Genomic DNA, 15,885 nt, shown 5'->3' with positions numbered 1-15,885 from the left:
AGTGAAAGACCTGCAGCACATAAAGAACCTTTGAAGCGAGAAATACAGTGCATGCCTTAGCTCTCGCAAAAATGGAAGGATCACACCCCGGCCAGGTTGTCACCTCTCGACGGATAGTGCTTATCGTGGACATCCAATGAGGTCCACTACACCGGAAGTTATTGAGAGGCGCACCAAGATATTGCAACGTAGACTGGTTCCAATGAATATTCGCGAATACAGAGGGAGAGAGCGCCCACATGCCTAGCCAAAAGCTCCTACTTTTGTCAAAATTTGCACTAGCTCCTGCCATCTCACAGAAAAGCAGGGCAGCGTTTATTGTATTGGTAATGCTTGACTTATCGACTCAACAGAATACAATGTCATCTGCACAAGCTAGCACTTTAATTTTCTCATCTGCGTACTAGTACCCTTCAATGCTTGAGTCGCAAAAGACGTTTAAGCAAACTGATTCCAAGTATATAGCGAAGAGTAAAGGCGAGAGCGGAAAACTCTGGTGAATGGGTGACTGTACCTGTATTATGTCTGAGAGGGTATGGTGGACAATTACCTTGTACTGCTATGTTTATAACGAAGTGTTATATCATTGTACAACACATCCCCTAACTGAAGGTGTTGCAGCAGTTCGAATAAAAAATCTTACGGAACCTTATCAAAGGCTTTGGCGAGGTCAGTCTGGAGAAGAGCTAATTGATCCATACTACCCTCTATGAACTGACAGACTGAACGTGCGATATGAACAATTGTCTATATAGAGCGTCCTCGAGTTCCGCATGTTTGGTGGCCATCTACTAATTTCATAATGAGCGTCTGCAACCTACTTGTCAGTACTTTTGCAAATGTTTTGTAATCTACGTTACATAACGATATCGGCCTATATCCGTTTACTCTCTTTATTACTTAGTTATCGCTGCTCTTAGGTATTAAGGTTGTGTCGCCCTGATAGAAAGACGGAAGAAGCTCACCATATTTATAGGCTTCCTCGAAAAGCTGCTCAAGAAAAGGGCACAGGAATTCCTGAAATGGTATATAGAATTGAGCGCTAAGGCCATCAGCGCCAGGCGTCTTGTTTTTTTTTTTTTCAGAGTTTCGACGGTAAACTTAATTTCTTCTCGAGTTATGGGCCCACCAACGCTGATTCGATCATCGTTTTGTAAGTGTGACATAAGGGAAATAAATTGATCAGCTTCTTTTTCGTAACCATTCTGAGGCTCAACTGCAGTGAAAAAAATTTCTAATGAGCTTCATATAGGGTTATTATTGGCGACGTTTCTGGGTATATGGAACCAACAGACTCATTTCGAAAGCGCGCATTGGTTTTCACCACCGAGAGCCCTTTTCGTGGGCTGCTCATCTGTGAAACGAGCTGTGCGTGAACGCACCATTGCTCCTTTGTACACTTCCGTGTATCTCTCTATTTGTCCGCGAATCGTATTTATCTCATCGCTATAGAGCCCTGCTTCCTGCCTTTCAAAAGCGTGCAGCTTGTGAAGCAGATCGTGAAGGCGATTCTTTTCAACTTTTTTTTTCTTTGAAGTAGTTCACATGAAATGGTAAGCGCCTCGTTTTTTAGTCTACCTTTGAACCTTTCCAATTGAGCGAACAATGAAAACTGTTAACACTGGTAACATCTAGGAATAATTCTTTCGCGTTGTTTACAAAACTTTCCTCTCGTAAAAGTTCTGTATTAAGTTTCCACAGTTCCCAGTTTGCAGAAAACTTGCGAAACTTTTGGGGACCCCACGAAACAGCTACTAAACAAGAAATATAGGCTTCACGGCATAGCTGTGAATGTGAGATCATAGATTCGTCGAAAGCTACACACGATCAAGTTGAGCATGAGAAACGCCTTGAAAGTGCGTAAACCGCACCCAAGAAGGTGTGTAGGCTCCCACGTCTATTATATTGTTACCTTCTGTTACCTGAGGAAGGGAAAGTACACTTGCATCATAACGATTAGTTAGGTATGAGTGATCTCTGAAATGACAAGCACAGTTGATGTCTGCCAACACTACCAAATCTTTGTGAGGATCTAGGAGGGTAGAAGAACAAAGGAAGAAGGCTTTCCTGTCACTAACTTTTGAGGGAGCATAAACGCAAATAAACCGCCAATTACGGGAACGAAAAGAGAGCTCACAGCATATAAGACTGCCTTTCTCATCAACATGGAGCAACAATAAAGAGTGATTTAACTGTTTTTTAATTAACAAAAGGCATCCAGCGGAAGCACCACATGCTTGGCTGATACACACCTCTTACTCCGTTTAAAAAGCTTGAAACGCAAGTTTGACATCACTAGCAGGCGAAATTGGCCCCTCGCACTGCACCAACACCAATTTCATGCCGCCTAAGCGCGTGCAGTAATTGCGGCTGACGTTTATGTTCCGTAGCCCACGTACGTTGAGTGTCGCTACACATTAGGGGATGGTAAAGGCGGTATTCATTTTGCTCACATAAATCTTTTATTTTGCATTGCCCTTGGCCACAGGTACATCTGTGGTCTTGCTCCCTTTGGACTTCTTTGTGGCACTCTCCTGACTACGTTGATAATACCGGCGCGGCGTATTATTACCAGGATAGGGAGTTCGTTGAGCACTAGAAGACACTTTCTCGGGCGCCTGTACTGCATTTTCTGTTGCTCCGTTGTTGCATGAGGCCGGGCGTTTCCTTGCCTGACTGCCGTCCATCGCCTCTTTTTGTTTCTTGTCATAAGGGTGCTTATTTTTAAGGCTGGCAAGCCCACGTCGGCAAAGAGAGTTACTCTCGCCTACAGCTTCGCTGGTGTTACTTGAGCTGCTGTGGCTGCTCGGCATTGGCTTTGTGGACTCCTTTTATTCGTACCTGATGCCCCCTGTAGTCTCCCCTGGGGCATATACTACCTCTATAGAATCCATGAGATGGTCCAGTTGGGCCTCGTCTACGCTATATTTTCCAGAACGAAGCTTATTGGCGTAGGCCGACAGGCAGGCGTCCACCGAATGACCAAATTGGTGACACTGTATGCATCTCAGTCTTCTACATTATCGACGGACGTGTCCCACAAGCTTTCAACGAAGACACAGCGCGGACTTGCCGAGAATAAGTACCAGGCACTGGTGTCCACAAATGAACATAATTTGCGGTATTGAGCTTACGGTGACACTGTCTTTGAACACCAAGTAAACTTCCCGGTTTCTTGTCACCCAGTCTTCCATAGCATTGCGCCTCTATACTTCGCTATCCACCGACTTCACCTCACCATACGGCTGAGACGTATCTTCAACGCGTTGAGGTTCAAGGGGAGGTGGAAGTCATATTAATTTGAGCTTGATATTTTTGCCTCCGTATCTATCACCATGCACTTCAGCCTTTGACACGTTACTCACCACAGGCGACGTGACTGTTTTGCCGCACTACTAGCGCAAGTAACCACCTATATATGGCTCATTTGATACTGTCCGACACCTATAATATCTGCAGTATTCACTACTTCATGCCGAGCATCTCGGAAGTCAGGAGCATGGTATGATCTGCCACTCAAGACCGCATGAAGAAAAATGCAATTCAAAACATCGTTACCGGTTAGTACACGCGAGAATACAACCGTGTAACTTTCACCTTCATTCAAAAACAGGGTCGACGATCCTCGGCCTGGGGCCGATACGCTGTTTCCAACAGAGAGCATTTTCTAGCACAACCGTTCCACATGGCTTCTTCTTCTCGAAGGTGCACACGCTCTTAAACGGGGTTTTATATGAGGAAGTTCAGACGCGGCACATGCACGAGCCTTCGATGCTGCGTCCACTTCCTTTTCGATAAGGTCCCACCAACAACTGCCTCTCATGATTTCCGATGCGAATGTAGCATTGTAGCATGTTTACGCTATCGCATTCCACTCTTAAAGGGAACTTTGAAACTCTTCAATTGTTGTGCTAGCTGTGATATAATCACCCACGTTAAATACTCACGTCTACTTACGTTGACTCGCTCACCTTCGTACTCACGTCTACTAACACTCACGAGCACTTACTGACATCCATACCATCACTCACACTCAAATTCAGGATCACATGAACTCACGAGCACTCACATTGACACTTACCCGCACTCAGTAACTCACGTTCAAGTTCACCTACTCTCATCCATGTTCACACTCGCCGGAATTCACACTCACATTCACACTAACGTCCACTCACTCAGAAACACCACGTTCGCACTCACGCACGTTCACACTCAGCCCCACTCACTCACATGTACTTACCACGTTCACACTCACTTCCACTCACACAAGCACTCACTCTCGTTCACTCTCACCTCCCCTCACAAAAATTCCAGTTTACACTCACCCGCACTCAGTAACTCACGCTCACACTCACCTCCACTCACGTTCACACTCACTTCTACTCATTCGCAAACACCCCGTTCACACTCACTCACGTTCACACTCACCTGCACTCGCACTCACAGGCACCCACTCACGTTCATACTCACCTCCGCTCGCTCACCGCGCTTACCACATTCACACTAACTTCCACTACCAGTATTAAGTGACGTTCGCATTCTCCTCTACTCACACTCACGGTACTCAGTCACGTTCACACTCACCTCAGCTCACACTCACTGGTGCTCATTCGCATCGCACTCACGCCTTTGAAAAGAGTGCGAGTGAGTGTGAGTGAGTGCACTCATGAGTGTAGGCGCAGACCTATGTGTCTTAGAGCCAAGCTCAATGCGTGTCACTCGTGTCTTTGCGAGACGCATTTGTTAACAAAGGCTAAATCAATCCACTTCTCTATTGCCACCTGAGTGGAGTGGAGCGTTAGAAGCGCTCTGCTTAAAATATCACTTAGTTCAAGACCTTCATAGTGTCTCGTTTATCTGGAGGCTGCTGCTGCGGAACTAACGGTCTCCAGAGTCCTTGCCCCCGGGCCCTTACGTTCAAGGTCCCTGGGGAGGCCATATTACTATTGGCATATACATATTTTCGTTTATCATCCTTTTATGCTTATTATTTCAGACAAAAGTCATATATGTCCCTTTACAAGAAAACGCATCGGTGTCGTTCCTGGCGCGACCGAAAGATGCTCATCAAAATGCGTCATCAAGTGGACCCATGGCATACAGAGGAAGCGGAGTGGTGCCGCATGTCGTGTGACGGGGCAGATGTTTCTGTGAGGCAGAAGGCATCGCGCCTCTGAAGACGAGGTGCTCGGCCTCCGGCGAGCCAATTGGGCTTTTGGATTTTATCTTCCCTATTTGTGATCTTCGTGCTATGGACTGTGACGCAACCCCATCTATATCTACGGCTTCGATAACAACAGAAGTGTCTACATCTATGGCGGCTACCAAAGCAAACGTGGCAGCCCATGCAAATATGCCACAGCCGTACAAGCGACACAGCAGATGAATACTGCCAGGCAAAGCGAAGAGGCAGGTAACGAAAGCATGCTGGGCTCGTCATAGAAATTTACAACATGCGGGACAATACGCGCAAGCACAGATAGAAAAACAACCAGAGGCCGAAACTTACACTCGCAAGCTTGAACAAGAATTTAGAAAGCGAGACGCCGAGAAAAATATCGCAAGCGTGAGCGCGATCAAGAACTCAGAGAGCGTAAGGCCGAGTTGAAACGACAGAAACGGAGAGGAAAAGCCGGAACTTGAGCTTGACCCGAAGTATTGCATCTTGCAGGAACAACTTGTTTCAACAAGGATTTTTTGCTGAATACGATCGTCAGTGTGTAGAGTGTGTGCACCGCACTGGACGGCCAACACTATGACAGAGGTGCCTGTATCAGCACACATATTGCTGCTAAGATGCTTCCCCTGACAGGGCTTGCGTTCTGCGTCAAACACGGTGTGGAACCCGCTACCATACAAGGTGGTGGGCCACTAAAAATGTGTTTTTAAAAGGAGCTAAGGTCAATATTGCTTTTGTTTCAGAATGAGCATGGCTTACTTAACTTACCCAGGTGTCTAGATGGCAAAATATTTCTTATAGCAGGTAACTTTTTGTCAAAAAATGAGTTAGAAGTGGTAGTCACGCCAGTCGGAATAACTTACTACTGCAAAGCTTATTTGAGTGCATCTTTGCCATTTGTGTGGCGAAATATTGGGGCTATGCAGCCAACGAGGATAAATATTAAGGAATATATATTAATGAAGTATTATTCAAAAAACAAAAAACGAACAAACATAACAATTTTTACCAAACAACTTAGTAAAATGATCTCTGATTCCAAAAGTATTCGCTCATTTTCTTTTGTTCTGGTTCATTACTCAGGTCTATAGTGTCACCTGTTGTTTTGAGCCAGCAAACGGCTAGCAAAAACGGCAAACACGACGAAGTCAATGATCCCGCAGCAGCTAGAGAACCGTCCCTTCGACTATGGCATTTCTCGTGTCTGGCTGCTGGTACTGTTCATTACTCTTGCTTTAGCGCGTGAGAAACTGGAGGAGGTGATGGCTAATATAACATATGCACCAAACGACTCCGAGCAACAGGAGCTCCAGCTTCAACCGGTGGTTGCACCTGTACACCGCGCCAGCAGAAGGATCCGTGGTCAAGTCCCTGAGTTTGGACCCCTCCCAGAGAAAATGGCAGCTCCGACCACCCCAACTGGCATGGAAGGCACAACGCCGATTCATTGTACGCTACTCAATCCGCGAACGCGGAATCCATTCCACGGCGCCATGCATGAGGACGTCGAAGATTGGCTGGTGCATTACGAACGTGTTGCCACGTTCAACAAGTGGGATGACGCAGACAAACTGACAAAACGTATATTTCAGCCTTAACGATGGCGCACGTGTTTGGTATGAGAACCATGCAGATGCCCTAACTTCATAGGCAGAATTCAAACGCCATATTCTTGAGACGTATCTGAGCCCTGATCGCCGAGAGCGAGCTGAGCGTGATTTCCAGGCCCGTATACAAATGCTGAGTGAAGGTGTTGCAATGTATGTCGATGACATGATGCGTAACACATAACACATGACGCGAACATAACGCAGAAGCTCGACCGCTAAGAACTGACAGCCCCCGTATGTCATATTCGGAAGCTTTGAGGCAACCTGCGTCACCTCCCTCCCCTCTTCGCACCGCGTGCCCGGCCATGCTAAAGCCCGTCCAAGCGGCCTCGTATTACTAGGACCCCCGACCGGCCCCAAAGATCTGACCTGATCGACCTGATCGCCGTCCCCTTTGCTTTCACTTAGGCGAAGCTGGGCACATCTACCGACAGTGCTCCTATTGAGAGCTCGGACTACGCGGATTCTCAGCAAACTCGCTGCGGCGTAGGTTCGGCCAGCGTCCTCCTGAAATTGAAGAATACGTTGCCCAGAAACGCGAATGCCCATTAGCACGGCATCAGTCACGCTCCCCTTCGCCGCGGCGGTTTCCTCCGACTCGCCGTACGTGTTCGAGTGTGGTGCGGGGTCGGTCGCCCAGCCCGTACCGGGAAAACTAACCGCTGCGGCCTTCGGGGGTGAGGCCGCTCAGTGTGAACGTGCTCATTGACGCCTACTGACGCTTACGCGGACCGGCGATACATCGGCGACGAGGGTACCTGCTGATTACGGAAGACGGATTTCCTTGGACATTGCTGTACTGCTCGACGGTCGTGAATTGACTGCTTTAGTGGACACTGGAGCGGACTATTCTATATTCAGTGAAAAACTGGCCACCTTTCTGAAGAAAGTGACGACGCTTTGGAACCAAACGCCAGTTAGTGCAGCTTCCGGGCACATCGTCACACCACTCGGCATGTGCACGGCACGAATACAGTTTCGTGGCTCTACATTTGTTGCCAGCTTGAGCACTCTCCCTCAGTGTTCTCGAGACCTCGTCATCGGCATGGACTTTCTCAGGGAGCACGAAGCTGCCATCAACATTCGAGAACGCCTGGTCACTTTCTCGACAAAGAGCGCCGCAGTGACGACCCACACCATCCACCTTCGAGGATCTCTTCGAGTCATCGACGACGCTGTCACGTTGCCACCGCGTGCCAATATCGTGGTTCAAGTGGTGTGTGAGAGACTCTTACATGCTGAAGCAGTCGCAGAAAGCAATGGCTCTCTCCTGCTTTCTCAGTATATTTGCGTAGCAAGAAGCCTTAATCATCGCCATGATGGCCACTGTGAGGTTCTTTTAAAATTACGGGATTTTACGTGCCAAAACCACTTTCTGATTATGAGGCACGCCGTAGTGGAGGACTCCAGAAATTTCGACCACCTGGGGATCTTTCACGTGCACCTAAATCTGAGTACACGGGTGTTTTCGCATTTCGCCCCCATCAAAATGCAGCCGCCGTGGCAGTGTCAAGTTCTTGTCATGAACTTCAGCCACGAACACCGGCACCTTTTCCCCGGTACTGTCATCGCCTACGTCGACCCGATCACCGATGTCACTGAGTGTCACTGAGAACAAAGAACCCCTGCGCGAGCTGTTGCTCATGTTCAACTCTTTATTTGCGCGGTCATCGACGATACCCCAAACATCGATTACAAAACCCAGTATCATCACCTATGACGACGTGCCCCCCATACGGAAAGAGCCTTATCGTGTTTTCCCGACCGAACTAGATCTGATTCAAACGCAGCTGAAGAAAATGCTTCCAGATGGCGTAATACAGCCTCCATGCAATGCCTGGTCATCGCCAGTCATTCTTGTTGAAAAGAATGACGGCATGCTTCGGTTTTATGTTCCCTACCGAGAGCTAAAGAACGTCACAAAGGAAGCGGTGTACCCTTTGCCTCCTATCAACGATTCGCTGGGCAATATTTCTTTTCTATTCATCTGAAAATTGGCTACTGGCAATTTGAAGTATATGAGCGGGACCGCGAGGAAACTGCTTTCGTTACTGCGGACGGCCTTTATGAATTCAGAGCACTCCCTTTCGGCCTCTGTTCCGCTCCAGCCACACTTCAGCGAATGATGGATACCGTTCTAGATGAACTTAAATAGAAAAGGTGCCTCGTCTATCTCGATGCTGTCGTTGTCTTTTCGGAAACTTTTGATGATCACGTTCGCTGCCACTGGAATGTACTCGAAGCCATTCGATCGACTGACCTTACACTCAAGCCAGAGAAATGCCATTTCGGATAAAATGAACTGAAGTTCCTTGGTCACATCGCGAGCGCGGCAGGTGCTCGGCTCGATCCCGAGAAGGCTGCTGCCGTATCTAATTTTCCCGCTGCAACCGACAAGAAAAGTGTCCTACAATGTTTGGGCTTGTGTCCATATAATTTACGCTTCACTGAAAATTTTTCGGAGATTGCAGAGCCGCTATTTCGCCATACGCGTGATGATGCGCCATTCCTCTGTAATGATGAAGAAGAGGCCGCCTTTGCGGAGCTACATAGTCGATTGTCTTCTCCTTCTGTGCTCGGTTATTTTGATGAAGATGCTGACACTGAAGTGCATACTGAAAGCAGTAATATCGGTCTCGGAGCTATCCTGGTGCAACGGCAAGATGGGACTGAACGAGTTATCGCCGACGCAAGCCGCACTCTGTCACGCGCCGAGTCCAATTATTCAACCACAGAGAAGGCGTGCCTCGCTGTTATTTGGGCTACTACAAAGTTTAGGCCGTATATCTACGGGCCTTTATTTAAAGTTGTGACTCATCGTCACGCTTTGTGCTGGTTGACCAACCTTTCAGACCCTTCTGGACGATTGGCACGTAGGAGTCTGCGACTCCAGAAATTTAACATCGCCATCGTGTACAAATCAAGCAGAAATTATAGGGATGCTCACACACTAAGACGATCACCTGTTGAAATTCAGATTCCTGACAAAAAAGATGACAGCCCCTTTCTGGGAGCCCTCAGCGGGCCGGATGTCCTCGCTAAACAGCGATCGGATGCTGAGTTTAGGCCCATCATCGATCACCTATAAGGCAGCATCGCGTTCATTCCTCGCCCTACTTCGCGACGGTTGTCATTTTGCCTATGAGAGGGCATCGTATACAAAAGAAACACAGGTGCCGGCGACAAACCACATCTTCTAGTAGCGCCTCAAGCCGTTCGCGACGACATCCTATTACCCTACCACGACGAGCCGACATCTCGCCACTTGGGCTACTCAAGGACTCTGGACAGTGTATGACAACTGTACTACTGGCCTAGACTGACAGCATGCGTCAAACGCTGCGTGAAAGAATGCCGCGAATGCCAGCCCAGCGAGTCACCACCCTTCAAGCCTGCAGTTCTTCTACAACCCATCAACCTTCCGCATACGCCGTTTGATCAAGTTGGAGTGGACCTTCTTGGACCATTTCCCATGTCTTCCTCTGGCAGTAAGTGGATCATTGTCGCAACTGATTACTTCACACGTTACGCTGACACGAAGGCACTACCACGCGGGAAAGCATCTGAAGTTGGCCAGTTTTTTATGCATCACATTGTGTTTCGGCATTGCGCACCATCATTCATTATCACTGACCGAGGGACGACATTTACGGCGAAGCTTCTGGACCACATCTTCAAGTTGAGTTACACGAGTCATCGAAAGGCCACTGCATACCACCCTCAGACTAACGGCTTGACAGAAAGACTAAACAAAACACAGGCCGACATAATCTCTATGCACGGGGATGTGCAGCAGAAAACGTGGGATGAAATCCTGCCGTACGTAACGTTTGAGTATAACACTGCCACGCAGGAAACAACACGCTTCACACCGTTTCGCCTCGTTTATGGTCGAGATGTTCAAACTATGCTAGACGCCATGATTCCGTATCAAGGTATCGATCAGCTGAACGAGTTAGTTCCTGACGTCGAGGAGTACATTCAGCGCGCCGCGAAAGCATGTCAAGTGGCCCGTGGGCACATAAGACAGTAGCAGTGCACGGATGCAATAAGGAACAATCTCAACCATCGACAAGTTACCTATGAGCTGGGTGACCATGTTTGATTTTGGACTCCCATTAGACGGGGAGGCTTCAGCGAGAAACTCCTGTGCAAGTACTTCGGACCATACCCAGTGTTAAGGCGTGTAAGCGACGTGAACTATGAAGTGATTCCCGACGTATACCTGCCATCGCCGAAGCGCCGTTTTCCACACGCAGAGACAGTATATGTCGTCCGCCTCAAGCCGTATTTACACGGTGACATTAGGTGTACTGGTGAAACAAACTTTTTTTGCTGCCTTCGTCTTGTCCTGCAAACAACTGCGAAACTAATTTTTTTTTTGTTTTTTGTTCCTGACCACAGAACACATCTTCTTCCTCGTGTGCACGTCCGTATGCGTGCTGGCACGATTCCTTTTTTTTTTGTCTTACCTAATTTTTGTACTTTCCGCGTAGGTCTTGTGTTTGAGAATCGAGTCGATGCTTCATTGGAAGGGGGAATAATGGCACCTGGTGTTTTGAGTCAGCAAACGGTCAGCATTGCGTGCCAAGCAAAAACGGCGAAGAAGATGACGTCGTCCACGATCCTGCGCCAGCGGGAGAACCTTCCCTTCATGTCTGGCATTTTTTTGTGTCTGGCTGCTGGTACTGTTCCTTACTCTCGCCTTAGCGCGACAATAGAAAAGCATAGAAAATTTCAGTTCGAAAGACACACTCAGAAAAAGGTTATAAAAGTTTCCGTCACAGGAGTTTGAGAAGAATTTTGTTTTGAGGAAAACGTAAACAAAGTACTCAGACCTAGCGAAGCATGTGCAGAACATTACATAGAGACCTATAATGTATCCAGGTTTATAGCTGGTTCCCTCATGATTTCCATTAGAGTCTCCTTTAGCTCATGTAGCTGCTGGTCGTTTCTTCTGGGCCTGTTTTGTCCCGTCAGTTGGATTGCGCTGAACATTCTGGATGCTCTGCTGATCTCTGGCTATGCAAGCTTTTGTCGTGCAGTGCCCTGGCTTGATGGGAGCCTTCTTTAGGACTTTCAGGGTGCTAATACTGCCCTTAATAGGGTGTGGTACAGCATCATTCAAGGCGAATGATTGTATATTCAAGGTTACGTAGAACTCCTTGGGAGCCCGCTGCCATGTGGGAGCGCTGAAGCACTAATTTACATTTTGTGTCTTTCCAAGCAGACACTTCATCAGAAATTGATCCGAACAAAACTCATTGTACACTGTTTTCACTTTGTGAATCACATCGTGTGAAAGGCCTCCTTTGTGCACTCCTTTGAAAGGCCTCCTTTGTGCCCTTGGCCGACTGCTTCTACTCTTCTGTACCCACAACAGCTTTGTGGTCCAAGTTGGCACAGGCCATATCTCGGGTGCTTCTCTGTAGAGCTGCAGTGAAACGCCATGTAGACGCCATAATAGTTTTGCAGGTAGTCGATGAGGGCATCTGGGTACTTCCCTTTACCTCCAAATCCGCGCACTGTCACTTTGAGTTTTCTCAGGCGGTAGCCAACGCGCTTTTGGACGTGCCCAGTGCATTCAAGTTTCTGGTCACTGTTCTTTGGACACATGTCTTTCACTGTCGCATAACTCTTAGTATCCCGCTCACCGCAGTATTGCGGGTACCTCAAGCTTCTTGTTGTTTCCGATCTTTCAAATATTGGGCATAGACCAACCATCTTCATAGTGCCGTCACTTCCTTCATGATTTCCTTGGCAGGCAGTGTGATTTGCCTTCCACTCCTGGTACTCAGCACTTTCTATGTTTAACTTGCTTATTGTTTTGAAAGACTGGCATGAGCTAGAAAGGCCCTCAACATCAATAACCTTTCCTGTGTCGACAGAAAGCACTGATACGCAGGCGTTGAAAGGTGAATGTCCACGTTTTTGCCATGTTCCATCACCTGAAACGCCACACGCGGCACTCCCCACAAGACTATGAACTTCCGCAGCAGCATGTATCATCAATTTCGGCACCGCTTTTGTAGTGGCAGCAGAAAGCCGAGACGATATGTTGTCGTAGACCGAGTGACGTGGAGGGGCAGGTATGTTCACCACCTCAGAAAATGTTTCCGCACCTACGCGCCCTTTTCCTACCTGGCGCATCGCATAAACGAGAAGAATATCGTTCTCATTGTCATATGCCACTCTTCTCCATGTATCGAATACAAGCTCGAACCCGCAATCGATACACACGACTGTGCAAGTAGAGCACATCCCTGGCTTCGAGCGATCCTCGAGCTTCAGTTATGTCTTCAAGCCTTCACTACATGTCCGCGATGAAAACAAATCAGAAAGCATGGAAATGTCTACTACCCTGTTTCCTGGGAGCATAAAATCCTCTAGTAAAGCATCGTAGACTTTTGCAATGGCCCCAAGCTTCTTGGCAGTCGTCGAAACACCGGGATCTACTGTGTTCAAAGACAGCCTTTTGCGCGTGTGTTGATTCCCAGCAAACTTGGGCTTCCTTTTCTTGCGTGCCCTGAATTTCACTGGGCTGGCCGGAATGTGGTCTAGGTGGCATAGACACACCGCCGTAGTTGCACTAGCACTTGCGAAATTCCTGAAACTAAGCCTGACGTAGCTACCAAGGTCAACAAAACAACAGATATTCTACTAACAATGCGACGAGCGTTGCTCGCTTCCTTGTGTCCGTTTCTAGATTTAAAGATAATTACAAACGCAAAACTATGTTTTACGACGTCAATTAAACTTCCAATCATAACAAAATTTACAATGTATATTGAATAATTGTATTATAAACGAAAAAAAAAAACAGTTTCTGTTCCCATGCATTGTGGTATTGATTTAGGTTTCGGTTTTGGAATACGAGGTCATGGTATGGACAACGCACTGTAACACTGGAACTAATGATTATAGAATAATAACATTTGTTGCTACACATTATGGAATTTTTGGGAATACGAAAGCCACCAAAAACAAAAAAAATTGATGTCGGGTGAAAAAAATTTACTTTTTTTATGTGGCCTACCACCTCAACTCGCACAATGAAGCGAGCATGGAAAAATCTGCTCCGTGTCGCTGACCAGCGGACTCGTCATAGTTTTCACCTATCTGGCTCTAGATGCGTCTGAATATGACGCAGAATTGCTTGTGATGCTCAACATACCGCAAGAAATCCGCTCGAAATCACTCGTCCTACTCGAAGAATTGAACCACAGCGGAAGGACCAACGGTAACTCCCTCCACAGATTCTACCGCAACCTAGGAGTTCTACTCGTAACCCCACGTACAGCGATCACGATTTAGAAGAGCGTACATTGACCTCGCGTTTTACAACCAGAACACTTTCAGAGACGTCAAGTACTTAACAACGTACATCCCTGAACAGAAGTCCATGCTGGTATCAGTCGACCCCATTCCACCACCACCAACACCACCTCACGTACTACGAACCAAGTACTACATTCCGGTCATATACCGGCCTGATGACCAGGACATTGTCGCCACAGAAGACAAAATCATCACAATCAACCTACCGCTCGACACAGCTGATCTCAAAGCATGAAATAAACTCTCTTTGAACAACAATTACGTCTACATCTTGGTGATATCCACGTGCCACCGTGGTTACTCTCATTACTCTTGCATCCTGAGCATCCAGAATGTTGCGGTCTCATGACGAAAGAGTATGCAAACACACACGCCGAATACAATAACGGCAGAAGCACCTTTATTACTTGTATAAACATTACTTGAAAAGAGTTTATAGAGGTAAGCAGTCTTAAGTGTTATTCCCACTTTTGATGTTTTCATAGCATAAACTATGCGTCATTACCTTAAATCTTATAGATATGCGTTTGCAGTGAAGGTTTTTTAGGCTCTGATACAGTCGTGCTACATCTGCCATTACGATTTCATTTCCGCATTGATATATAATGAACATTTCTTGACGCACTTCAGAGATATCTGATCATTGTGCCCATAAACCCTTCACATCATCATCACCTTGATCATCTGATGCACCTCACCACAACTCCCTTCGTCTTTGCCGTTCGCCATGTTGAACTCAAACCAACTCGCCCAGTCCACAAGGCTCGTTCACCCGGAAGCTCTTGTCAGATGCTACCCTTGCACTTTAAACTTGATTAACAATGGATGCGAAGCTACGGGTGAAAAATGGTTGAGCATCACTTGCCAGCGACATCAAGAAAACCAGAGGAAGTACTGGGTTAGGAATTGAGGAGGTGACAAGCAGTAATATTAGGAACTATCTTAAACAAAAACTGGAATATTTCTTTAAGGAAGCAAGATCAAATTCATACAATAGTTTATTTATATTTGGCATGCAACGACGGCTGCCTCTTATGTTATCAATCAAAGGATAAACTATTTTCTTGTGCGGCGCGCTGGGCTGGTATTTTTGGCTTATTATTAGGTATCTCATTTACTGGTGGTGTCTTGCTAGGAAAAATTTGTTTAAATTCAAATGTCACAAGATCGGCCGTGATGGCGTATTGAATGTAGTGCTCTACTACTAAGGCCGAGAGTGCGGGACTGAATGCCGGCCACGGCGGTCATTTTTCGATCGGGCCGAAGTGCAAATACGCCCATGCGCCGCATATTTCCTATACGTTAAAGAACCCGAGGTGGTCAAAATAATCCGGACTCACTCACAACGGCGTGGCTCATAATGAAAGCTTGGTCTTGGGAAGTCAAAAATCAGAAAAAAGGAAAGAGAAGAAAACTATATCAAAAGTTTAACTATTGCGTGGAGAAGCCGATGTTCGCTGCACCATGATTCAATGTCTTTCGTCGTAAGTGTTGACTTACGACCACTAAATAATTACCTGTTCTGTTGCCTTCATGTGGATTTAGGAACAGTGTCTTTGCTTAATAACGCACATTGCTTCTTTCGGTATTCAAAGAAATATATATTCTTTGTAAGGGCACGAGGGCGAGGGTCACACTGGTGCCTTTTTGCTGCATCACGCTCCTGTCTTGCTGGCTTCAGGCACCCATGCATTTCATTTTTGGGAAATTTGAACAAACTGATGAAATGGTAGGACAACAAAATAATTGTCACAAGTA

General features: G+C 46.9%; 1 pseudogene; it reads right to left on the bottom strand.

Annotated features, from left to right (window-relative positions):
• Positions 1-14,856, bottom strand: part of LOC140219559 (uncharacterized) — a 193,323-nt pseudogene extending 178,467 nt beyond the window's left edge.
• Between the last annotated feature and the right edge of the window lie 1,029 nt (positions 14,857-15,885).

Source organism: Dermacentor andersoni, chromosome 7 (assembly GCF_023375885.2).
Source record: "Dermacentor andersoni chromosome 7, qqDerAnde1_hic_scaffold, whole genome shotgun sequence".
NCBI classification, from domain to species: domain Eukaryota; kingdom Metazoa; phylum Arthropoda; class Arachnida; order Ixodida; family Ixodidae; genus Dermacentor; species Dermacentor andersoni.
The sequence above is the reverse complement of the archived record's forward strand: the minus strand, read 5'-3'. Positions and strand labels throughout refer to the sequence as shown.